This window comes from Pinus tabuliformis, chromosome 5_2 (assembly GCF_031772625.1).
Source record: "Pinus tabuliformis cultivar Carrire ecotype Pingquan chromosome 5_2, CPIR1, whole genome shotgun sequence".
NCBI classification, from domain to species: Eukaryota; Viridiplantae; Streptophyta; class Pinopsida; order Pinales; family Pinaceae; genus Pinus; species Pinus tabuliformis.
Window position 1 is genome coordinate 874980095 of NC_142306.1, and position 25244 is coordinate 875005338.

Consider the following 25244-nt stretch of genomic DNA (forward strand, 5'->3'; position numbering starts at 1 on the left):
AACGAAGTACATCCAGGTACAATCACTCTTACACAGTTTGATTATATAAGCATTTTTCCTAAGTTGTATGAGTGTTTCTTACTATAGTTTGCTCCCGTTGTGTTGGGGTTCCAACCCAAAGCCCTAGGGTACTTATTCTCGTAACAGAATTAGCTACTCTGCTGGGGATAAAAATCTTGTTATTCCTAGTTTGGGTTGTTCAGCGTCAATTAGGGCTCAGTCTTTGGTTTTCTTACTTTTACAATCTTATTTTGTCTACTAGAGTCTCAGACCTTCAATCTTATTTTTTGGATCTGGATTTGTTTTTTATTTTTCTTGCAAAACATAGTATATGTTGTTTACTCTATTTACAGTAGCATACACATGCTCATTTCTGTGTAGTGAACCCACATACACATGATTTTCTTGTATCAGAAGCACATGTACACGCCTCTATGTTTGAACACAGCCGCATATACCAATTTTTGCATTGTCTTTTCAAATATCTCTGCCCAGATAGATTTGTTGCCTGATCTTTTTAGTCTCTGTGTAGTCAAATTATGTCTGAAGGATTTAATTACTCTGCAAGCTTGCCATTCCGAGCTCTCTTTCTCATTGAAAATATTTGTCCTAGGTTTGTTTTTTGAGCGATTTTTTAGTTTTTGTTTTGGCACGAAATACTTCCTCTAGAATTTCTTGATTGTTTTGGCCCTCCACAATAGTAAATTGTTTCCAGTTTTAGCGTCAAGCTCAAATTTCGCATCTACTTGATTTACTTTCCTTCGTTTTGTGGCCTTATAGCTTTTCTTTCTTTTTGAAAGTTTTTTTTGACAAATTTGAAAGTGTTTCTTTCCTAGCTTCTTGGTCAGTTTATTTAACTTTTGCTACTATTTGGGTCGTTTGGTACAAGTTGAAGTGTTTTTTTTTGCTCAAGTTTTCATTCACTTTCAAATTTGTAACTTGCAAATACTTCTTGTGCTCTCTTTCGATCTTTTGAGTATAGTAGCATTTCTAGCGATTTCAAAAAGTTGTTTTAGTTGTTTATTTAAAAAGGAAATATCTCAAAAAACATTGTTTTTGTTTTCTTTTGCCAAGTTTGATTTTGGTTTCTTTATGTTTTTTGAAAGTGAATTGTGATATTGCACAATTTGTCCTTCTTGTTTGAAGAGAATTTCTTGTTCAAAATGTGTGTCCTCTTCAGTACTTAAGTTGGCTCGTTGATTGGTTATAAACAATTGCTTTCGCTTTTTGAGTAATTTAGGATCTTGCATCCTCATTATATCTTGCATTAGGGTAGTTTGCATTGTTAAAAGCATTCATAGTCTTTTAGTTTTTGGGTGTGTGAAGTGTGTTTTGAGAAAAGAAAAGAAAAATTATTTTTCTTTATAGAAGTCTCGTAGAACCCATTTAGAGATCTCTTTTCATTGAATAAGAAATGATTGCATTCATGTAGTTAGTTTTTCATCGATTTCTTTTACGTCTAACAAACACCATTGGTTTTATTTCCATCAATACCCCTGACTTAAAAGAACAACCATTAAAATCAAGCGCTAATTAAAATAAACTAGAACTTTTGTATCATCATTAGAATACACCAACAAGATTAGGTTTATTAGGCCCTTGGATTAGGTGAGCGGAGAGTTAACTCTCTAAGGCCGCTCTAAATTGAAAAACATAGAAGTCTAATTAAAGAGCGAAATCCAATAACGTTAGGAAGACCAGGAAAGCCCCATAACTGGGAGTAAAGCACGAGGGCGAGTGAAGATAAGGACGAGAGATACCCCCTCTCTTACCTATCAGATCCTACCTCACAACTGTTCTGCCTGACTTCTAACATGAGTTGGTAACCATAGTTGCCTATCATAGGAATCACATAGGTGGTTGCGGAGGGTAATCCCGTGGCACCTGTTATCACTTAAGAATTCTAGTTTCAAAACCGCTCACATTAGTTTGATGGTAAAAAATTCAGTGCTAGTCTAGTTTTGAGTTTTTGTTTGCCTTAGAGTCTAAGTCTAAGGAGTCCACTATGCATTCTCATTCATTACCGGTCACATAACCATGTGTCAGTTTGTTCAAAGGTTACTATGTCTCACAAAGCTCTTTAGGTGATTTCATAGCACCTGTAATCATTTTGCACTGGCTGCGCTATGAAATCGGGGATTTTTCCGAATCCATAGCCAATATTACACAGTTGTCATATCCATCAAAATCCATTATCAGTGATCAGCTTATACCCTTTGCCTGTCAATTCGACCACTTATCCTTATCATTAGGTCACTAGGTGTCGTCGTAAGCTCAGATTGCAAGTTTCAAAAGAAGATATAGAATCTCGAAGCCTCAAAGGTCATGTAGCTGTAAGTTCATGCTCACACTTTGGTGGTCACAAATATGTTGGAAACCTTATAATATACGGTTCAAATGCTGATGGTGAAGTTACTGGTCACTGGTGTTTGCAGAGATCTAAGGGATAGGTGTAGGAGAAATTACCTGTGGGAGCCTCGTTTGAAAGCAAAATGGGGGAAGGTTATTGGTCCTGCAGCCTACCGTGAATGGAAATGGATTGTTACAATGAGTAATGAGACAGGGGTGTTAGATGGCTACAAAGTTAATACCTGGTTGAGGTCCCTGTCTTGCATTTGGCAATTTTTGTGGTTGAGATTACGGCCAAAGATTAATAAAGGAGGCAAAAGTAGCTCACCCAGTGATTCAGTGATGGCGTGGTATCTGGCACTTGAAAGTGGTAAATTTTGGTTTCCAGCTCAGGTATACAATCGCGAGTGTGGACATGTTGGGTTTATGCTATCTTGTTATGACGCAGAGCTTAGTTATGATAGCAAAACCGATACTTTCTGTTAACACCCAGGTTGTTCCCTATGACTCCCAAGGGAATACGGCCGGGGTAACCACTAACCAATCTTTGGATCACAGTTTCTAGCCAAACTGTAATCAAAGAGGGCTCTCTCTTTATGATTTGTCTCTGTTATGATGGTGTTTTAGGCTAGCTATTATGCTCAGGTTTTGGTTTATGTTTTGGTTGAAGGATTTCTTTCAAGTCTTATGATATAGTGTTTAGATAGTGAAATACCATTGGGCAATGGAGTCTGGAGTTGTGAAATGACTTGATATGCATTATTGGTGGTGTTCAAACTGCAGGGCCTATTGTGTATTTTAGACAAACAAAATTAGCTTAAATGGTGATGTATGTCAACCAATAGAAAGCAATTAAGAATTTTCTATTAAGTTGGTGAGCTGAAGGTGAACACACTGCACAGGAGCATAACTTGAATTCCTGTGACAAAGGCCACTGTGAAAGGTGTATTCTGAAAGTGCAGCAATTAAGAATTACACTTATCTAGATTACAGCTGAAGAAAAAATTCATAAACAACACAGATTGAACTCAGGGTACTCAGTGAATAAATCCTGAAAGTTATTCTTTTTCCTTGTTGCTTAGTATTGAAAATCAGATAACATATATGGATTTTAACAAAACAACTAATTAACAGAGAGAGTTACAGAGACTTATTGTATGGTGAAATACACAGGAATCCAGCAGTTATCAACAGACACCAGAACGCATTCAATACTTTAGAAATCTGAGAAATTCCATCACTTTCTTTATTAGACTTCAGAAAGGATTACAGCATAAGAATTTCTTTAGGAGAAACCAACAACAACCCTTGCAAGCTCATGCGAAGGGGACTTTATAGCAATGCTTATACAAAATATCTCAGGTATTGAGTCATCTGAGAGAGAAAATATCTTCATAAATGCGTACAGAAAGTAGGAAAAGAAGTTATTGCGACTTTGAATGCAGCATAAATGCTCTTTATGTCTGTCAGAGGGTAATTTGACCTTTGGAGGTCATTGAGTCGGTTGAGCCGTTTTGCTTTAACGCTAGATAATGCGTCTTTATTTCTTGCTGCGTTGTATTTTCTCGGCCCTGCCACCTGTAGTTTTCTATTTCTGCTTTGTTGGCCGATACATCTGCTGAGTTGGCTCAGCTTTAATCCATAATGCATGCTTGATTTTGTTGAACTGTGCTCTGCATGACAACTGATATTCTTTAAGAAACAAAATTGTTAAGTGGCTCCCTGTTTACAAAATCTTCTGTATTGCATTTGTCCACCATTCTTGCGTAGGGAGTTGATGCCTGAGAATAGCATCCATTGTCTCCTTTGCCTCTGTGTATTTGAAGAAATTGGGAGCCACCCCAAACAGGTGATTGATCTCATTCATTATGAAAAACAGATTCTCGACTTTGTTGTAAAGAGACTGTCCTGTGGCTGGCCCTGTTTCCTCTGAGGTGCTGGGCTTATCATTGATCTGGCTAGTGGCAAATGTATTGACCCTTTTAGCATACTGGTCATGTGTGAACAATCTCCCTGCGCTGTTCAGTAAGCCAGGGAGTCCTCTGCTTTCTAACACTTGAAACTTTTCTAAAAACTTGTTCACCTCAGTCTGCATATCCTGGGTTCTTCTCTCCAATGTCTGCACTAAGTTTCTCAGTGTGAGAACCCTTTTGACCATTTGGATAGTCTCAGTTCTGTTTGTAATTCCCATGGTAGCTAACTGAGAACTTGTTCTATGGTTAAGTACATTGATCATTCTAGTGGCCACTTCAGGCATATTGCTCAATTGGGCTCTTGATCTGTGAATCTCCCTCTGTGCCTTTGGGATGAGCTCTAGTTGCTCATGGATAGTTTCAATATATGGCCACTGCTCATTGATAGATTGACCAATGTTAGCCCATAGCACTATTTTCAGTTCGGCCACCACTTTATCTAACTTGAGCTCATTCTCTAGCTCTTTTATTTTGTTTTTGAGGGCTTTCACCTCCCTGTCCTTCTCTGCCACAGTTTGTTTGGATTTATCATATCTATCATTGATTTTAGCCAAAGATTCTTTGGCTGAATTGAGCTCCAACATTTGAGCTTCCACGACTTGGATTTCGTTCTTCAGCTTTTGCATATCTAGGCTTTGGGCCTGCTCTGTAGTTGTTGGCGCTGTTGAAGTAGATGTTGCTGTTTGTTCGGTCTGTTGAGGAGGAGGGGCAGTGATAGGAGCAGTTTCCTCAAGATTGATGATCTGAGGAGGAGGCTGAGAAGTCTGCCCTTCTTCTCTTTGTTTCAGAGATGCCTATAATGCTGCCTTTGCAGCCTCTGATTCTCCCAACTTCTCTTGTGCTTGAACCAGCTGTTTATAAATGGAGATCAACAAATCTGTGGTGTCCTTCTCATGCCTTTGTTGGGCTACCTCATCTGTCTGAGGGTGAATGGTAGCTGGGATCTTGATTTTCTTTCTCATGGCAGCCATGTCAGCATCCCTCAACTTCAAGATTTCCTGTATCCCTGAAATATCTTTGGGATCATGCCCAATTTCAATGATTATGTCTTCCAGGGACCTTATTCTGTTGTCCTTTGCCTGGGATGATGCCTTCTCCAATTCCAGTTGAGAGGCTGTGGCATTGAGGCTGCTCTTTAGCTTATAATTTTCCAATGTTTCATCTGCTAAGGAGGCATACACCATCTCACCAGTTTGTTTGTGCAGTTCAATTTTGTCCATTGGGTGTATGTCTTTGGCCATGACCTCCAGGTTGGTCCTGAGGTAATCTGAGGCAGATTGGGGCTGCAGTGCTGTGGGCATAAAATGACTCATGATCATTTTTCCTTCACCTACATCAAAGGCAGACATAAGTCTCTGCTGATTAGTAGGAGCCATGTTTAGCAGATGATTGTACAGCTGTATTTTGATAGGCTCATTCCTCCTTTTGATGTCTATAAATTGTTGTTTGATGCTTACTTGTCCTTCTTTTTGCTGGCTGGAGGAGCTGACCTCCCCTCCCATAGTCCTGTCCTGTTCCTGCTGGAAGGAACTTGCTAAAGCTTCTCTGCTGGGTGGGCCCATGCCCAATGCCTGTCTTATTGCTATGTCCTCCTCTGAAAAATCATTTAATCTTTGTCTTTTTTCTCCCTGGTTGATAGATGAAGTGAGGGGAGTTTCTCTATCCCTTTTTCTGCTTAAGTCCTACTTTTGAGGAGTTTGGAGGACCGAGGCATCGGTGGTGACTTCTGGCCTAGGAGGCACTATGTTCTGAGCCTGTTGCTCAGTGGAAGTTGGAGTATCAATTACTCTCTCCTGCTGTAAGGGCTGCTGTCTGTCATGTTGCCCTTCTTCTTGCTGCAAATCTTGTTGCTGTTGTTGCTCTGCCTGCTGCTGCCTTTCTTTATGTGTCTGCTCTTGAGTCACTGGAGGTGACTGCTCCTTCTCTTGATGTGTCTGCTCTGTCTCCATTTCCTTTTCTTTGCCTCTGCTGGATATATTCTCAGTGGCCTTGGTAGTTTGCTGCTTGGTAGTTGAGGAGGATTCAGCTGCTCCCGTTTGTGTGCTTGGAAGTGTGAATACCTGTGAACAAAGTTCAAGGTCAGCGATCTTCTTTAGATTCCTTAGTGCCCTCTTGTTCAGCTCTTCTTGTGACAAGGGCTCTTCTAAGGTCCCTCTCCTCCATTTGTCTTGGTTTGCATATTTTTCAATGTGAGGGATGCTATGGTGATCATAGGCAGATAACTTATATTTGAGCCTCCTCATAGATATGAAATGATTAGGGTCATAGGGTACCCATATGAAACTGGTTTGCAGGCCAAGGGCCTCAAGCATTCTCTCTGCTTCCCTCCATCCTTGCTCCCTCTCGTTATAGATAAAATGGCCAAGTTGGCTTTTGACCTTCAACTGTGCTTTTTTACCTTTTCCTGAAAAGTGAAGCACATCAACTCTGCCAAATTGCCTAAAGTATTCTAGGGCAAATAGCCTCATAGGCACATACTTAGGTAGTTTGAAAGGAGGTAGATCACACCCATATATCCTGATGACAGTGTGGTTTTGGTAGAAGTACCAATCCCCAATGCTGTAAGCTTTGGACAGCTGAAGAATCCTCTGCATGTCATCAGTGAGTCTTGGAGGAGGTGAGCTCATCAGCATTGCCATAGCTGGATGGATGAACAGATCCATGAATTCACAGTAAGTGTATGGAGACTCGGGTCTAATGTGGAAGACAGAAGACCAATAGACCACTGATCTAGGATTGCCTTGGGCATCCATTCTTTTGATTGAGAAATGAAACTTCTCATGTTGATGGTACAAGATCAAATGGTAGATGTAGGAGGTGTATCTGAACATCCTATCTCTCCTCAAATTCATCATTTTCTCATGAATCTTGTCTGATATGTAGGTGGCATAGTCATAGCAGATTGGTGACTTGCCAGGAGCAAACATAAGCATCATTACCAGCACAGTTGCATCAATATGCTCAATTGAACTATATCCCAAGATGGGAGAAATCATATCTGCAAGGTCTCTGCCCAGCTCATTGAGATATACATGAAGAATTGGAGGGTACATCACAATGTTAGTTTTGATGTATAATTGATTAAATTGGACAATTTGAGCATCTGTGAGTTTATCCCCTTGTTTTATCAGGTTTACCAGTGACAAAGGAACCAACTTCTTCTGAGGGTTGAAGCAAAGCATGTCTCTGATAGCTTGGGGGGTAACATAGAAAAGTATTGAACCAGATGGGTCAAAAACAGCCCTCTGAGAAACATCATATTGTTCAGCACAGAGGTGGATTAGTTCAGGGAACTGGTTGACCTGAGGGAGCTTGAAAGTAGGGAGGAAAGAATCCCATAAGCCCAATATATCTGTCCCATTTTCATGCTTGGCTTTCAACTCTTTCAATAGATGAATGTGGAATTTGCTGCTCATAAGCTTCTCTTCTATAATTTGGTAATCCATATCTGCCAAGGTTTGCCATTTCAAGTTCTTTTGAGGGGCATTCAGAGGTTGAACATTTAGTACTACAGGTGTCTCCATTGCACAGGAGGATTTTGAATCAAGTGCAAAGTGATTTTGATTGAGCAGGACAGTACAGAGGAATGCCTCTGTACGAGGGAGGTGAAATTAACCGGAACAGAGAGTGGTTCTAGGAAATAGCAATTGAAATACTATTTATAGTGCAACTAGGACCAATGTTTGGCCTCTCTTTGTCTCTCTCAGTAGTTAAATTTGGTTTTGAATGAGTCTGTCGCGATTGCGCAGTCAGAGCTTAGTTTTTTTAATGAAAATGGAGGTAAAACAAGGCTCGGCTGGTAGTTTTCGAGTCCACAACTGTCAAAGGGGCAGGTGCAGGGATTTCTGCCGGTGAATTCAAGCGTTTTCTCTGTTCTAAGCTCTTTTGAGGGACAAAACAGATAAAGCAGGTACGTGAAGGATTTATGGCAGAAAATACCTGGTGAGGAGTAGGCAATGGTCACGGATGACTGTGGAAATGGTGCTCCTCCGGTCTCCTGGTCGGGTTGTGCAGGTTGGTGGACTTTGGACGTGAAAGTCGCATGCAGGAGCAACAATGTATTTTGTGAGAAAAATGTGAAAAAACGCGAAATTTCACCATATTATTGGCTTTTTAGACTTTTGGCGCGTTTTTCTGCTGACGTCAGCATGACGTCGTAGGTGGGGTCAGGGCCGGCTGACATCATAGGTGAGGTGGCGGGCTCTGATTGGTCCACGGGGATGGTGAAGTGGCAGGACAGGTCGGCCGATGGTCGGGCGCAAGGGTTGACGTGACGGCATGGTGGCAGTGACGTGGGATGACGCGGAGGTGACGTAGCATAGGCGGAAAAGCCGAAACCGGAAACAGCCAGCGGTTTCATACCGCACCGCTTATGGTACGGGGGGGAATCTGTCAGATGTACCTCCGATGAGCTGTGGCGAGGACGCGTGGCTGCCGAGTGATGTAACCATTTTACGGATATCGGACGATATCCGTCAGACGTGAGACCCGCTCCGATATTGATGCTGATCGTCGGATCTGGAGGGCTCGATCCAACGGCTATCGGGGGAGTAACGTGACCGGGATATACGGCGGGTAAACGGCGGACATTGGAGCCGCTCCGATGTGATAAGAGCCGTTGGATGCTCTACATCAGATCGGGCGGCTGTCGGGGCGATGACGTGATAGGTGGATAAGGCAGCGGGCGGAGGAATAAATACATATTTTTTTTTAATGCTTTTTCAATATATTTCGAAAATCGAATATATGCGCAAACTTTGGTTAGGCAACGTAAAGTGGGTTTTTTCGGGATTTTTGGTAGTTTCAAAGGGTTTTCATGGGTAAAAGGGGTTTTGTAAGGTTTTTCTTGGCAGATAACAGTTTAGTGAGTGGAATGACTTGAGGAAAGGAGGGTAGATGAGGCGTAGGTTCATCCAAGTGGCCAGATGTCACTTTGATCCCTGACATAGGACTTATTGGCTATAATGCCAAGGGGAGGGGTATTTATACAAAATTTGGGGTTTATACACCATGGTGTTTAATACTAGTAGGGGAAAGGTGATATAGGGATTTACATAGTAAAGTTAAAGTTAATATGGATGGGGGGTGAACAAAGGGAGAAAACACTAAGTCTGTTTGTGAAACACTTGGTTTAAAGAGTAGATCAAAATGAAAAGATTTTTACACAAGAAATGTGGCTTTTGAATGAACAAGAACCACCATGAAACCATGATCTTCTTCCATGAATCTCAACTGATGAGGGGATGTTAGTAATGAAATGGAAGGGGGGAAGAGGGAGGTTAGTCATGCTCCTTGCTGTAACTTGATGAAGGTGAACACCTTGTCAATTGATAGACTTTGCCTTGGTAAACACAGTTAACACATCTGCAATGGTAAAGATAACCTTTCTGCAACCCCCAACTACTTACCCAACTATTTGCCTAACATTTTTATTCCTTCTTGGAGGGTGCACTTGGACTTGCAGACCCTTACTTGCCTTTTCTTTTCTTTGTCTTTTTCTTTGTTATTTCTATCTACCTATACCCTTATTTCTTCCAAGGTCCCAGATGAAGCTGTTGGGAGCCTTTTCTTCTCTACCTGAACTACTTGTCTGCCAAGATTAAACAGTTTGGACAGACTTTCTTCTCTATTCTACAACTGCAAATTTAAACCATGGAACGATCCAGATTAGACTGTTGGACCATCCATCAAAATCTTAAGTCCATACCAAGCTATATACATAGATTGGATTCTCTTGGAAATATGTGATCTTTGAGTTATCAAAGCAGAGCATATTTGGTCCTTTCATAGCCAATTATGAAATATGAAACCTATTGGTATAGGTAGCTAACAGTGGCTCCACATGGGGATGGTTTTTCATTTGAAATACCAGGAACAGCAGGTTAGAATGCCTTGGCCTTTTACTCTTATCCATCTTACAGTTTTGCTGCCTTGAGATGCCAAAATTGTGTACTTCTCCTCTTGGCAAACCTCTGATTCTTTTCACCTTTTGCTGACAACTAATAACACTTGAGAAACTGCATTTTACAATTTTAAACAGAAAGTAATATATACATTTGGGTATGTACAATGGAAGCTCATGCTGCACTTAGGGGTGGTATTCAAAATAGTGCTTCAGCATCCTGCCATTCACAGGACCTTCATCCCAGTCAGTTTCACTAAGACTTTTGAGGAAGTAAGTATTGTTTCCTTGCACTGCTTGGACAACAAATGGTCCTCTCCATAAGGAATCAAACTTTCCATGTTTTCCTTTGTCTTCTCTCCTTGCATCCCACTTGAGGAATCTGTCACCAACATCAAAATCTTCTGCTTTAGTTCTTCTATCAAAGGCCTTCTTTAGTTTTTCTTGTAATACCTGAACTCTGCTGAAAGCTTGATCTCTGGTTTGCTGCAGACATATGATTTGATTTATCCTTCTTTGCATATCATTTGGTTCAGCTTGGCTTTCTTGAAGAAGCTTCATAACAGGCACTCCTAGTGAAGAGGGGAATTTGGCCTCTAATCCATAAACCAACTCATATGGGCTGGTCCCAATTGATCTCTTGGTTGTTAGTCTATCTGCCCATAAGGCATTGACTAGTTTCTTGTGCCAGTTCTTTTTGTTCTCTTCAAGTACCTTCTTTATAATGTTTACAAGGCTTTTGTTTGATGATTCAGCAAGGCCATTTCCTTGGGGATAGTATGCAGTAGAATGGCCCAAAGTAATATGAAATTTGTGACATAAATTCACCATTTTCTTGGATCTGAAAGTAGCAGCATTGTCTGTAATAATTTTATCAGGGCAGCCAAATCTAGCTAGTATGTTGTTCTCCAAGAACTGAATGATTACTGAATCATTTGCTTGTCTACATGGGGCAGCTTCAATCCACTTAGTGAAGTAGTCTGTTGCTGCTAAGATCCATCTATGTTGGCCTGAAGATGAGGGATGAATTTCCCCAATGAAGTCCAATCCCCACTGTTGAAAAGGTCTCTCTGTGGCAATAGGTTTTAAAGGAAGTGGCAGCAGTTGTCTTTTTCCCTGAAACACCTGGCATTTGTGACATGATGTGATAAATTTCTTGACATCAGAGAACATGGTGGGCCAGTAGTATCCAGCCCTTAGTATTTTATCCACAGTGGACTTCCAGTACAAGTGTCCACCACAGTCTCTTGCATGAAACTCTTACATGATATTGTTAATCTCATTTTCAATTAAACAGTTCAGCAATATACCTTCATGGTTTTTCCAAAGCAAATTGCCATCCATCACACAAAATCTTGATGTTTTTATTTTTAAGAACCTACACTTAGTTTTGGACAGTCCTGGGGGAGCACAGAGGTTTTGTAACACATAACAGATATCAGAGTACCAAGGGGATTGTTCAAAGGCTACATTGATCTTTGGAGTCGCCAGCTCTGTTTCACTGTCCAGCTGATTGATGTCTAAGGCTTGAAAATTTGTTTATGTCATTAATTTGGCTAAGCCTTGCCCTTTTATTAGTTTTGTAGGTTTTATCTCAATGTCAAATTCCAAGATGCTGGCAATCCATTTTCCTCTTCTGCCTTCTAAATTCTCTTGGGTGAGAATGTCTTTGACAATAGGACTTGGCACATATGCTTTGACATGGGAATAAAGGATATAAATCCTAAAGTCTTTAATTGCTTTGACTAAAGCGTAAGCTTGTTTTTCCATGATTTGATACTTCAAAGGTGCATCTCTAAGAGCCTTGCTAAAGAAAGCAATTGGCTTTTCATTTCCTTGGTCATCTTTTTGCAACAGAACAGTAGCAATAGTATGTTGGGAAGCAAAAGAGAAAATGATAAATTCTCTGTCAAACTGAGGATTGGTCAAGACTGGGGTCTAGGTAAGGGCCAATTTTATACCTTCAAATGCTTGATTGGCTTCAACAGTCCACTTCACTTTTGAATCCTTTTTTAGCATGTTATTTAATAATCTGGTTAGCTCTGCTAGGTTTGGGATAAACCTTCTCAAGAAATTGATCTTTCCCAAGAATCCTTGTAATTCTTTGACATTCCTTGGGTGAGGCATTTGCAGGATAGCTTGTATCCTATCTGGGTCAATTCTAATGCCATCTTTTGAGATGATGTGTCCTAAGAGATTGCCTTCTTCTAAACCAAAGAGGGATTTCTTAGGGTTCAAGGAGATTCCATATTTTCTGCATTTTAGGAAGATCTGTCTTAGATGTTTTATATGTTCTTGGTCTAATTTTGAAAAAGGTGTTAGGTCATCTAGATAAATGACTAAAAAGTCATGAATCTCCTTTGCAAAAGCAATGTCCATCGCTCTTTGAAATGTTGCCCCTGCATTTTTCAAGCCAAAAGGCATCTTTACATATTTGAAAGTTCCCCATGGGGTTGTAAATGCTGTTTTGTCCTGATCATCAGGGTGAACTAAGATCTGGTTAAAACCTGAAAATCCATCCAGTAATGAGATCCTTGAGGCCCCCACCACCCTTTGAAGAATGTGATCCATCTTGGGTAAGGGGTAGTTGTCTTTTAAGGATACTTGGTTTAGATTCCTTAAGTCCACACACAGCCTGATCTCACCTGTCTTCTTTCTTGTAGGGACTAAGTTTGAGATCCATTCCGAGAATCTGATTGGTGCTATGATGCCTGCTTTGAACATTTTATGTACCCCTTGTTCCATTGCTGGGAGAAGCATAGGATTGATTCTCCTCAGTTTTTTTTTAAAGGGCTTTTGATCAGGTTTGAGAGGGATAGTGTGTTGGATTACATAGGTGTCATAGGACTTTAGGTCCTCATAGCTCCATGCAAAAACATCCTGGAACTCTTTGAAGAGGTCAATGTATTTTGGCTTTTGGTCAGGAGGTAAGGAAGCAGATAATTTAATTATCTTGGGTTTGTCAATTGTACCTATGTTGCACTCTTCAATGGCTGCATTTAGGGGCTGCATTTTTGGTTTTCTGGAAATATCATTTGAATCAAAGATGTCCTCTAGTGGGGTTAGGCCTGTTGGTAGAAAATTGTCCTTTAGCTCAATGATTTCAGTTTCAGCATTGGACACTCCCTCTTCCCAGTCAACTTGTTGAATTTTCTGGATGTTTTCTATATTGAAAATAGTTGGATTCAACATTTGTTTTGTAGTTCTAGGTGATATTGGTTGAGCGGTCTGTTGAAACTGTATTTGTGATGGACTTGCTCCATCAAGTATTCGTGATTGACTTGCTGACTCAAGTATTTGTGATTGACTTGCTGTCTCATTGTCAATATTTAATCTTGCAAATTCCTGCTGTAGAGTTAAAAAATGGTTTATTTGCTTGTCATCCTCAAATACTTGCCAATCATTGATGTTGTTTGGTATGGAGGGTCTGTGTTTTACCTCAGCTGTAAAACAATGGTGGGGCTCAAAGGGCAACTTGCAGGTACTTGCAAAGGTGGCTAAACTGTGAGCATGTAGATTTTGGGTTCTGGGAATTTTAGTAATTTGGAATTCAGAGAAAAAGTTTAGTACCTCAGCAACAACAGACCTATAAGTCCTTAGTCTTTTGTCATTGGTGACAAAGTTTCCTTTCACTTGTTGGATAACTAAATCTGAATCTCCCATGATTGAAACCTTGGCAGCTTGTAAGAATTTTGCCAACTTGAGTCCTAGTAAAAGGGCTTCATATTCTGCCATGTTGTTAGTACATCTGAAATTCAATCTATAAGCTCTGCCTTCGCATGACTATTTTGTTTATTGTGTACCCAAACTCCGGCTCCTGCCCCTAATTTGTTGACTGAGCCATCAAATTCAAGGAACCATAGAATATCTTGTTGGGGAGGAGGCTTTATGATTTGTTCATGGGCTGGTAATGTAAGTAGCAATTGTGGTTTTTTCTCTAGCTTGTCTTTTAGGACAGTCTCATCATTTAATTGGATGTTCTTGACAACTAAGGCAGCAACACTATCAAATGTTTGATTGACTGTTGTTTCATGAGTGATACTACTCTCATTTGCATCTTCCTCCTGTATAAATATCTTGGTTTCAACTTCACCTTTTGAGGGAGTAGTTGTATCATTGAAGAGAATGTATTAGTCTATGTCTGAATGGACAGCATATATGGGAAAATTTTGAGGTTTCTCTTCACTGCTGACCATGTACTTCATTAGTGTTTCTCTGTACAGTCTTTTTGGTTGCCCAAACACAGAGATGGTGGCATATGACATGTCTAATTGTAGGGAACCTTGGAGTTTGGCTCCCCATGATCTTGATAACAACATTCCATACTTAGGTGGGATATCAGCAACTACCACATCCATTAGGATTGTCTTGTTTGGGTATTGAACTAGAGACACACATAAGTCTTTTATGAGACCTAGACACTTGACTTGGCTGGAGTCAAAGGAAAACAGATCCTTGTATGGTCTTGTTATGTCTAAATTCAATCTCTCCATGACTGCTTTTGGCATAAGATTGTGAGAGGCACCTGAGTCAAACATTGCATTATGTAGTATTTTGTCATGAATATGTAAACTGACATAGAAAGGCAGTACCCCTGTGACTATTGTTTTTCCATCCACTTCTGGGCCAAAGAGGAGTTCTGGGGTGTCATCCAGTATATTGACATCATCTTTGTTGCTAGTGAGTTGAAGGGACCTTTTGATTTGCAATTTATAGCTGTCATGCTTGGCTAATTCCAAGAGAGGAATAACTATTTTTATTTTGCCAATTTCAGTTTCTAAGTCAAAGGGTTTTTCAAATTGGGCCTTGTGGTTGTAGGTGACAGTCCTTTCCTTGTTCATTAAGTCTCCTTCTAGATTTTTATCTTGACTTTGAGATTTATCCTTTTTACTCATCTCTTGAGGAGTAACATTTAAATTAGGATGAGAAGATGAAGTGTCCAGAGACTGCTGTCTTAAGGACAGTGGCTCAGTGATTTCTTCAACAATCACTTCTTCTGTAGGTGAATTTAGTTTGTCACTAGGTTGTGTGACTATAACTCTTTCAGGCTGCTGATTATCCTTTTTCTTTTCAGGCTGGTTGACATTCACAGTTCTGCTCCTTAGCTTGTACTGTTTATGGACTTCATAAACAGCAGTGTCATAGCCTTGTTTAAAGTCAAAGGATTCACTTGATTTAGTTTGGAACAGTTTGATTTCCTCATCCTCATGATCTTCTTGTGTTAGGAAAACATGACTTTCACCATCCAGCCCTATTAAATTGATCTCAGGATCTTCATTGGGCTCTGCTGAAGTGGAGGTTTCAGCATAATTTTCTTGGAAAGGGGGTCTGATTTCTGGATCAGGGTTTGCCCTGCCAACGTTCGGGTTTGGATTTCTCCTAAAATTTGGATTCCTAGGAGGATTGTTTTGTGGTGCTTCCCATGATGCTTTTCTTTCAACTGATTCCACCCTGTCACCCAATCTTTTCATGCTGTTGAGTATGGCATCAAGCTTTTGATCAAAGGCTGTGGGTTCTTCTTTGTATATGCTTCTCTTTTCTAACCTTGCCCTGTTTCTTTTGGCAATCAGGTTTGCTTCTACTGTGACAGCAGCCTTCTGGGCGTCTTCAAGGGTTTCAGGTTCTCTTTCCTTCAACTGATATGCCATGTCAGAATCAAATCCATCAGGGAACTTGTACAAGGCCAAGTCAGGAGGAGGTCTTAGGTTTTGTGGTATTGCATTGTACACATTGTTGAATCTAGCACAATATTCCAGAACAGTCTCTTGAGGACCTCTCTTGATTGTTTCATATTCACCAAGTATGTGCAGGGGATCTTTCTTCTTCTCCCATCTGGTAGTAAAGGCCTGATAAAGCTCATCAGGGGTCGTGATAGTATTTGCAGCAATCGACCTGAACCAGGTTCTAACATCACCTGTCAGGCTTTGGACAAAAATTCTCATCCTCACACTGTCATCATCTATTTCATAGTTTTCAAAGTGGTCTTGCATCCTCTTAGCATGTTGAATAGCAGAGTAAGGGCCAGTGGAGTCAAAATATGAGATTTTGGTTTGGTAATCCTGGGGTAGAGCTGCAGGATTAGCAGGTAGCTGCAAGGGTGCGTATCTATTTGCCATATTTGGAGGGTTGGGTGGATTAATAGGGGCTGCTGGGATAATAGGAACAGTGGGTACCACAGGGGTAACAAGTGAAGCTGAACCTAAAGTGTGGTTCAAGGGGATATGGCTGATCCTGCCTTTGTTGCTTCCTGATGTTTCTAGGGATGGTATTTGGATTATCAACAATGATGGGTGGATTTGGGTCAGGATTAGCCCTAGTATGCCGAGGATTTTTCTTAGGAGCCAGTTTCTAACTGTTTTTTAGGATTTTGTGGGAAATTTTTATATCTGAAGGGACTGGATGAGGATTTTGGAATGGTTATATATTCTCAGAGCTAAGATGAAGATTCCCAAAACAAGCTCCTCCTTAAAACTGTTAATGTAATACAAAAACAGCTTAAAGGCCTCTTGACTTATTTCAGGCTTGATAGCAGCTTAAGGAAGATATATAGTAAAAAATCTCAAGCACTCCCCAGTGGAGTCGCCAATTAGGCTAACACCCAGGTTGTTCCCTATGATTCCCAAGGGAATACGGCCGGGGTAACCACTAACCAATCTTTGGATCACAGTTTCTAGCCAAACTGTAATCAGAGAGGGCTCTCTCTTTATGATTTGTCTCTGTTATGATGGTGTTTTAGGCTAGCTATTATGCTCAGGTTTTGGTTTATGTTTTGGTTGAAGGATTTCTTTCAGCTCTTATGATATAGTGTTTAGATAGTGAAATACCATTGGGCAATGGAGTCTGGAGTTGTGAAATGACTTGATATGCAGGATTGGTGGTGTTCAAACTGCAGGGCCTATTGTGTATTTTAGACAAACAAAATTAGCTTAAATGGTGATGTATGTCAACCAATAGAAAGCAATTAAGAATTTTCTATTAAGTTGGTGAGCTGAAGGTGAACACACTGCACAGGAGCATAACTTGAATTCCTGTGACAAAGGCCACTGTGAAAGGTGTATTCTGAAAGCGCAGCAATTAAGAATTACACTTATCTAGATTACAGCTGAAGAAAACATTCGTAAACAACACAGATTGAACTCAGGGTACTCAGTGAATAAATCCTGAAAGTTATTCTTTTTCCTTGTTGCTTAGTATTGAAAATCAGATAACATATATGGATTTTAACAAAACAACTAATTAACAGAGAGAGTTACAGAGACTTATTGTATGGTGAAATACACAGGAATCCAGCAGTTATCAACAGACACCAGAACGCATTCAATACTTCAGAAATCTGAGAAATTCCATCACTTTCTTTATTAGACTTCAGAAAGGATTACAGCATAAGAATTTCTTTAGGAGAAACCAACAACAACCCTTGCAAGCTCATGCGAAGGGGACTTTATAGCAATGCTTATACAAAATATCTCAGGTATTGAGTCATCTGAGAGAGAAAATATCTTCATAAATGCGTACAGAAAGTAGGAAAAGAAGTTATTGCAACTTTGAATGCAGCATAAATGCTCTTTATGTCTGTCAGAGGGTAATTTGACCTTTGCAGGTCATTGAGTCGGTTGAGCCGTTTTGCTTTAACGCTAGATAATGCGTCTTTATTTCTTGCTGCGCTGTATTTTCTCGGCCCTGCCACCTGTAGTTTTCTATTTTTGCTTTGTTGGCCGATACATCTGCTGAGTTGGATCAGCTTTAATCCATAATGCATGCTTGATTTTGTTGAACTGTGCTCTGCATGACAACTGATATTCTTTAAGAAACAAAATTGTTAAGTGGCTCCCTGTTTACAAAATCTTCTGTATTGCATTTGTCCACCATTCTTGTGTAGGGAGTTGATGCCTGAGAATAGCATCCATTGTCTCCTCTGCCTCTGTGTATTTGAAGAAATTGGGAGCCACCCCAAACAGGTGATTGATCTCATTCATTATGAAAAACAGATTCTCGACTCTGTTGTAAAGAGACTGTCCTGTGGCTGGCTGTTATAGCTCCAAATCTCACTCTTATGGTTTGTGATGCTGCACTTATGGCCTAGGGCAACCCCTCCTTCCAGACCTGGTCCAAAAATTTAAAAAACAGTGTTTTATTCCCTGTACGCGACTTTGCCCTGTGTTAAACGCGTGTACACGCGGGTCTGTCATACCCAACCCGCGTGTATCTATTAAAACACTTAAAAAAAAATATAATTTCCTCTTTTTCGGGCGGTGATCGCGGGTTTACCTGCTGGATCACCTGTTAGTGCCCGTGGCCCAACTGTTCCCAACCAACTCCTAACTAAAAAACTACTTTGGAGAGGGTATAAAAAGACATCAAAGGGAAGGCCAAGGGGAGAGAGAAAGGAGAGCAAGATTATTATGCTGAGATTTTTCCCTTAGACCAGGTCTGAAGTCCTTGGTGCATCCTGCACTTCCCCCATTTTGCATAGGAAACCCTTGTTTCCATGTGTATTGGTGATCATTCATCCTTGACATCATCATTGAGTAAGACTTGGAAGGAGCTCTTGTTGAAGGCTGGAGGCTGGAACGAATCCGGGAGGAAGCTTGCTTGGAGCCTGCTGAAGGTGTTCAGGTGATATCTTTCCGATATATGTACTTTATTTGCCTTTATATATAAAGAAACACGTCTTTGTTCCCGAATAATCTTTCTTTATGCTTATGAGATTCTTGTGTTGAATTCTTATGAAAGTAGTTACTTAAAGATTATTTATAACTAACTTTATAGCATAAAGATGATTTATACATAAACTTCTATACATGTACTGTTGTGTTCTTTGATTTGTTTGTCTTACAGGTCAGAGAAAGAAGAAGGGAACTCCAAGAAGGGTTTGCACCCTAACGGTCTTCTCGGACGTAGGACCTTAGGTATGTACCCTAAACATTAGAATTTGCTTAAAAGTAAAAAAGATGGCTGTGTGTGTGTGTTTCTTTGTATAAGCAATTTTCAGTCTGGTAGAGTCTCAGCCCAAAGGACTCTAGGGGTACTTTCCCTTCAACCAGAATTGGCGACTCCGCTGGGGACAACATTCTTGTTGTTCCTAGTTTGGGTAGTCCTCAAGCCAATCTAGGCTCAGTCCCTCTGTTTGTTGGTTCTGACTGTTTGATGTTTTCTTGAACTCCAAGCTGTTCCAGTTTTTCAGTTTGTGTTTTTTATTTTTCTTGAAACACTTCATATACGCACTTTTTCTGGATTACAGAAGCGTATATACGCAAGTTGCACTAAGTAAACCCGCGTATACGCAGGTTTCCTTAGTTACAGTCGCGTGTACACGCATTCTGCAAATAATTGCAGGCGCGTATATCACATAATTTTCAAGATTTATAATTTTTCTTTTGGCTGAATGTCTGTCTGGTGGTTTGGGTCAGTTTAAAGCAGTCAATTCCCAGTGACAGTTCTCTGTTTAACAGGGGGCATCTTGTTTCGAACTCTCTCTAGGAGTGCTAGTCTTGTTTTTCGTTGATTGCAAGCGTCATTGATTTTTGACACACAAGGTTTCTGTTTAAGAATCTTGATTGCTCTGTTTCGGCAGAGTGGGAAGATTGTCTTAAAATCTTTGTGTCCATTTTGTTTTCATGACATTTGTGTTTGCTTAACGAAATCATTTTTATGACCATTTGCTCCTTCGTTTCGGGAAAGTTGTTTGTTACCATTTCCTTGAAACTCGTCTTTTGATTTCTTGGACTTTCATTGCTGCTTTTGATTGTCAAAAGCGACTTCGAACACATTTTATTTTTGTTGAGTTCTCATCATTTCATTGGTGTCAATTCACAAAAGTGTTTGGTTGCTTGTTTATCAATCATTGGTGTCAGTATTTTTGAGAGTTTTTCCTTTGAAAAAGACTTTTTGGTTTGATTGAAAGAAAATCTTTTGAAAGTTTTTGAGTTTCGCTTTCTTAAACTTGCTTCTCATCTGATTTCCTTTTTTGCGAAGTGAAAGTGCTTTGTTTTTTATCTTAAAACTTGTTTTTATTGTTTGGACGAAATGATTAGTAACAAATCATCTTCTATCTAAGCATTTCAGTGGCAAGACAAAATTTGGTAAAGCAGCAACTTTCCTTCTTTGTTTTTAGAGTAGTCTTTGAATTGTGCATCCACATTTAGTTCTTGCATTAGGGAAAGATTTGCATCTCTTTTTAGGCATATTTAGTTTTGTTAGTTTTTGTGAGTGTGGAGTCTGAAAAGAAAAAGGAAAATTTTTGTTTATATTACAAGTGCCTTCTGAACCTCATAGAAATTGCTATTCATCGAAAACAAAAGTGCATGTGCATGTAGCTAGGTTTTATTAATTTCTTTTGCGTCCATAAAACACCACAAGTTTCACCTCCATTACCTTTGACTTAAAGAACAGCCTAATAAAATCAAGCGCTTAATTAAAATCCACTAGAACTTTTTGTTTTAGTTATTACACCAACAAGTTTAGGATTTTTAGGGCCTTGGATTAGGCGAGTGGAGAGTTAACTCTCCAAGGCCACACAAAACGTCAAACATAAGAGTCTGATTAAAGAGAGTAAATCCAATAGCGTTAGGGAGACCAGGAAGACTCCGGATCTGGGAGTTAAGCACGAGGGTCTGTGAAGACAGGGAAGAGAGATACCCCCTCTCCTACTTGTCCGAACTTACCTCACGACTGTTCCGCCTGGCTTCTGCGACGAGTTGGTACCCATAGTTGCCTCTCCTAGGGATCTGCATAGGTGGCTGCGGAGGGGAATCCCGTGGCACCTGAGGTCGACGTTGTATCACTCTCGACAGTACTTCCGGAGGGCACCCTTGCGAAGCTTGGGGGCTTGCACCGGCACAGACTGTTGTTAGGAGGTCAGCGTAACTTCCTCTGATACCTTCGCTGATAGGACTGGGCCCTCATCATCCCAGACTATCCTCGGAAGGCCCTTTGATTCACTTTCTCGTATTTTGGTGTCCGGTCTCAATCACCCGGAGCGGAAATACTTGAAAGTTGTTTGACTGGCTGTATCTTTAGGAACTTTTTAGTGTGTGCTCTGTGCTCCTAGTTGGCCTAGCTTTTAATTTTTTGAGTCTTTAGATAAGATCATAACAAAAAATTCAAAGTGGCTGACCGGTCTCCAAGACGGTCTCGAAGACTTCGTGGTCTCTCGCCACCTAGTTTAGAGCCTTCTCCTAGAAGGCGCAGAGGGAATACTACCGGTGGGGTCCGTCCCACGCCGGCTGACGCATCGGGGATTGATCCTCCTCTCGGGGATATTAGCGACCAAGCAAGGCCTGGTACTTTTGAACAAGAGAGGGACGCTCCAGTCTTTTCTCAAGTTCGCTTTCAAGCGGAGGATAACGTAGAGGTAGAAGAACTTTCAGAATCATTAGTGATTCCAAATTCTCCACTACCATCTAGTTACCCAGACGTATTGCAATACGTTGGGCCTCCATTATATAGACCAGCGAGTCCAGGTTACGCTACGCGCTTACCATTTATGATCACTACTGGAAGCATGGCTTCCACGAGTGCTGCGACTATGCAAACCCCAACATCGGTGCAAGGGGGAGGAACCATTTCCATCCCCTCCGCTTCCTTGTTCGGATCGTTTGCTAGCACATCTTTGGTTGGGTCTACCTCCATTCCGTCCACGAGTGGAAATGCCCAAACCAATGCTTTTAGTACTGGTTCCTTCCTTTTTGGCACCCAATCACAGGGTATTCCGTCAGTTCCGTTCAATGCCGCTACGTCCATGATGGGCGGATCGGCTTCATTTCAGGGTTTTCCTTTTGGAAGTGGTCATATTCCACATTCCAACCCAACGGTAGGATCCATGCCTTTTTCTTCAATAGGACAAAGCAGCAATCCTTTCCAAGGTTGGAATAACCCTGGGGTTAGTAACGCAGGAACTGCGAATCCATTCATCGGTCAACAAGGAAGTAGGCCGTATTCCACGGTTAGCATGTTTCAAAGTATTCCTCCCCTCGCTTCGGCTTGGAACCCATATCAGGGGTTATCGACTCCTTACAATTCTATAGGAGGAAACTTTGCAAGCTATGGAGCTTATACGGCAGGAGTTGGTCAAACTCCGAATTTTGCTGGACCACAAGGCTTGCCCTTTGGTTCAGCTGGTTCTACTGGTCACTTGGGGCAGCCTGGTGCCTCTCAAATCCCAGGACAATCTTTTCAGAACTTGGGGAGTTCTGCCCAGTCTGGGTGGAATCCCCTAGGTCCTCCTAGGCTTCCATTTCTGGCAACGTTAAACTTGCCAGATCTCACTAAGCTAACGAACGACCCTATCAGATACAATCCAGCCTGGCCTCCGGTCCCAACCAAACTCCCTTCGGACATCCCAAAATTCGAAGGGAAGAGTGGTGAAGATCCGGGCGATCATGTAACCACATTCCATTTGTGGTGCTCATCTAACTCCCTCATCGAAGATTCGGTTAGGTTGAGACTTTTTCAGCGCACCTTGACTGGTAATGCGGCTAAATGGTACATAGAGTTGCCAGGGGGCAGCTTTACATCGTTCGCAGACTTAGCTAATATCTTCTTGAATCACTTTCAGTTGCCTGTCCGCTATGATGCCGGAACTGAACTTCTGGCTACCTTTCGTCAGGATAAGGCAACCCACATTTCTGATCACATACAGGAATGGAGACGGAGAAAAAGGCTCATTAAAGCTGAAATCCCTCCGGAGTACCGTCTAGAGTGGTTTTTGAAGTCTTTGCAACCTGAGATCTCCAAGGATGTCTCCATGTCTGGGGTCTATTCTGAGGAGCAAGCCATTTTCAGGGCCCAGCAGTTAGAACTGATCTACTCTCAGTCTGGGATCCTCCAAAAGTACTTGCCAGATGCTCCTGGATCTAAGGTTGATTTAGCTAAGCCAAAGCCAGGTCCGCATGCGGATGGTATCGTGGGGTCTGTAGACTCAACTACAGTGAACTTGCTGAATCAATTGCAGCAGTTGTCATTACAAACTGCTCCTAACAACCAAGTCACAATGTCTAATCCTCCTGCTTCCCAAAATTCTTCCATTAACGCCGTCCAATCCAATAACCCCAAAGGAAATCAAAATTCCGATGGGAAAAAGAAAGGACGTGGTAAAAAGAAGAACTCGGATGGGAAGCCCGATGCAAATAAATCCGGCAACAACGCTGGTGGTGGTGGAAATGAGTCGAGAAAGAAAGTTAAGTTTCCTTGCAAGTTATGCAAAGGAGACCATCTAACTCATCTCTGCCCTAGAATTGAAGACGCTCAGCGCTTGTTAGGACAGCAAGGGACTTCTAGTTCGCAAGCTGTGTTAACTAACCCGTTTCCCCAAGGGCAGCAACTTCTTGCTGGCGCAAGTTCGAACCCTGGTACCTCCACAGGGGGCAACCAGGAAGGGGACAAGTCATCAAATGTTTTCATGATGGGTGCTCACGCTAATGTGGCCACACGGTCACGCGATTATGGTGAAGGTGAAAATTCTAAGGGTAAATCAGTTCCCGAAACTAACAACCCACTTCATATTGAGCGACCTTCTGTTGAGACTATACCTCGGGTGCCGAAAGGTTCAGCTAAACGCGCGACTATCAACCCTAATATTAGGGCAGCCCAGAATTACTCCATTGTCGAGGATCTGGCTCAGAGTCCATGTGCTATGTCCGCGTTAGAGGTTCTCCAGACATGTCCTACTCAACGAAGTGCCTTGCTATTGGCAATGGGGGCAGTAGATCCAAGTAATTCCTTAGCTCTCTCTTTTGATATGAGTAATGTCAAAAAGAGACTTCCTCATCACATGGCTTTCCAGATAAAGTCTACCTACCAGAAAACGAATATTTTCCGGACGGTTGTAGATGAGGGAGCTTCCACGTGTGTCATGTCTATGTCATGTTGGAAGGCCATTGGATCACCGACGGTTGTTCCTTCACCCACCCTATTGACGGCATTTGATGGTCACTCTCATAGACCGTACGGGATTATCCCGGCTTTTCCTATATGTGTTGGAGGAAAGGTCGTTAATATTGAAGTAGAAGTCATAGACGCTAACCTAGATTATAATCTCCTATTAGGAAGGAACTGGGTATACGAGATGGAAGCCGTTGTTTCGACTCTATTTCGTGTCATTTGCTTTCCTTATGAGGGGAAAATCGTTAAGGTTGACCAATTGGACTATTGTCCAGCTGATCCTCAAGCAAACTCTGACTCTACCATTCCTTTAGTGGGTAACCCCCGTCCGCCTATTGAGAGTCTAGGAGTCGGGATGCATTCTTCATTGATGGGTACGTTTAACCTTCCCCCTCCTACAGTTGGTATAGATACAATTTCATCCTCCAGGGATCCTTTACGGAGAGAGTTTGTCCAAACTCTTTATTCTTCGAATCCTGGAACCTTAGCTTCATCTGTGACCACATCAGGTGACGACAAGGTGGGTGAAATAGAATCTCTTATGTCTGCAGCAGAACCTAGATGTGAATCTATCGATAACTCTGTAGATAACCATTCTACTATCTCCTCTGGGAAAGAAATAGATGGTGATGTGGCTCATTTTCGGACCCCTGATTCCACCTCTGCATCGGATTGCTCGGATATTGTTTTTCCATCGGATGAAGCGATATTCGAAGCAATGACGGCCGTAGATCGACCTTTGGAAGATTTACATCGTCGGTTATACTTTCATTCCCCTGTGCATGAAGTAGAATCTCGGTCCTCCAGTTCGACTAGTGATGTTTGTACGGTCCCTTTGGCTCCGACACATTTATTTGCCGAAGAGAGTATATTGATTGGTTCGATCGTCGTACCTATAAACATCCCTAGGTGTCAGTTGGCGGAGCCCCCTGACGGGCTCTACCTCAGGAAGTATTTTGCTTAGTTTTACCAGGCAATGGCTTCTTTGTATTTTATGTATATTTGTACATATCTTGTCGAGCGTTTTTCTGATATCAGCACTTTTTGTCTGCTTTGGCAGGTGTTGATGGATGATTTGGTTTATTTTGGATTCGCCGATGGTGCTAGTCGGCACACTCGGAATCTTGCTTCCGCAGCTT

At 41.3% G+C, this 25244-nt stretch overlaps 1 pseudogene; it reads left to right on the plus strand.

The window, feature by feature from the left end:
- The first annotated feature begins 2403 nt into the window (after positions 1–2403).
- The window catches only part of LOC149162093 (F-box protein At2g32560 pseudogene), a 37210-nt pseudogene continuing 14369 nt past the window's right edge, over positions 2404–25244 (plus strand).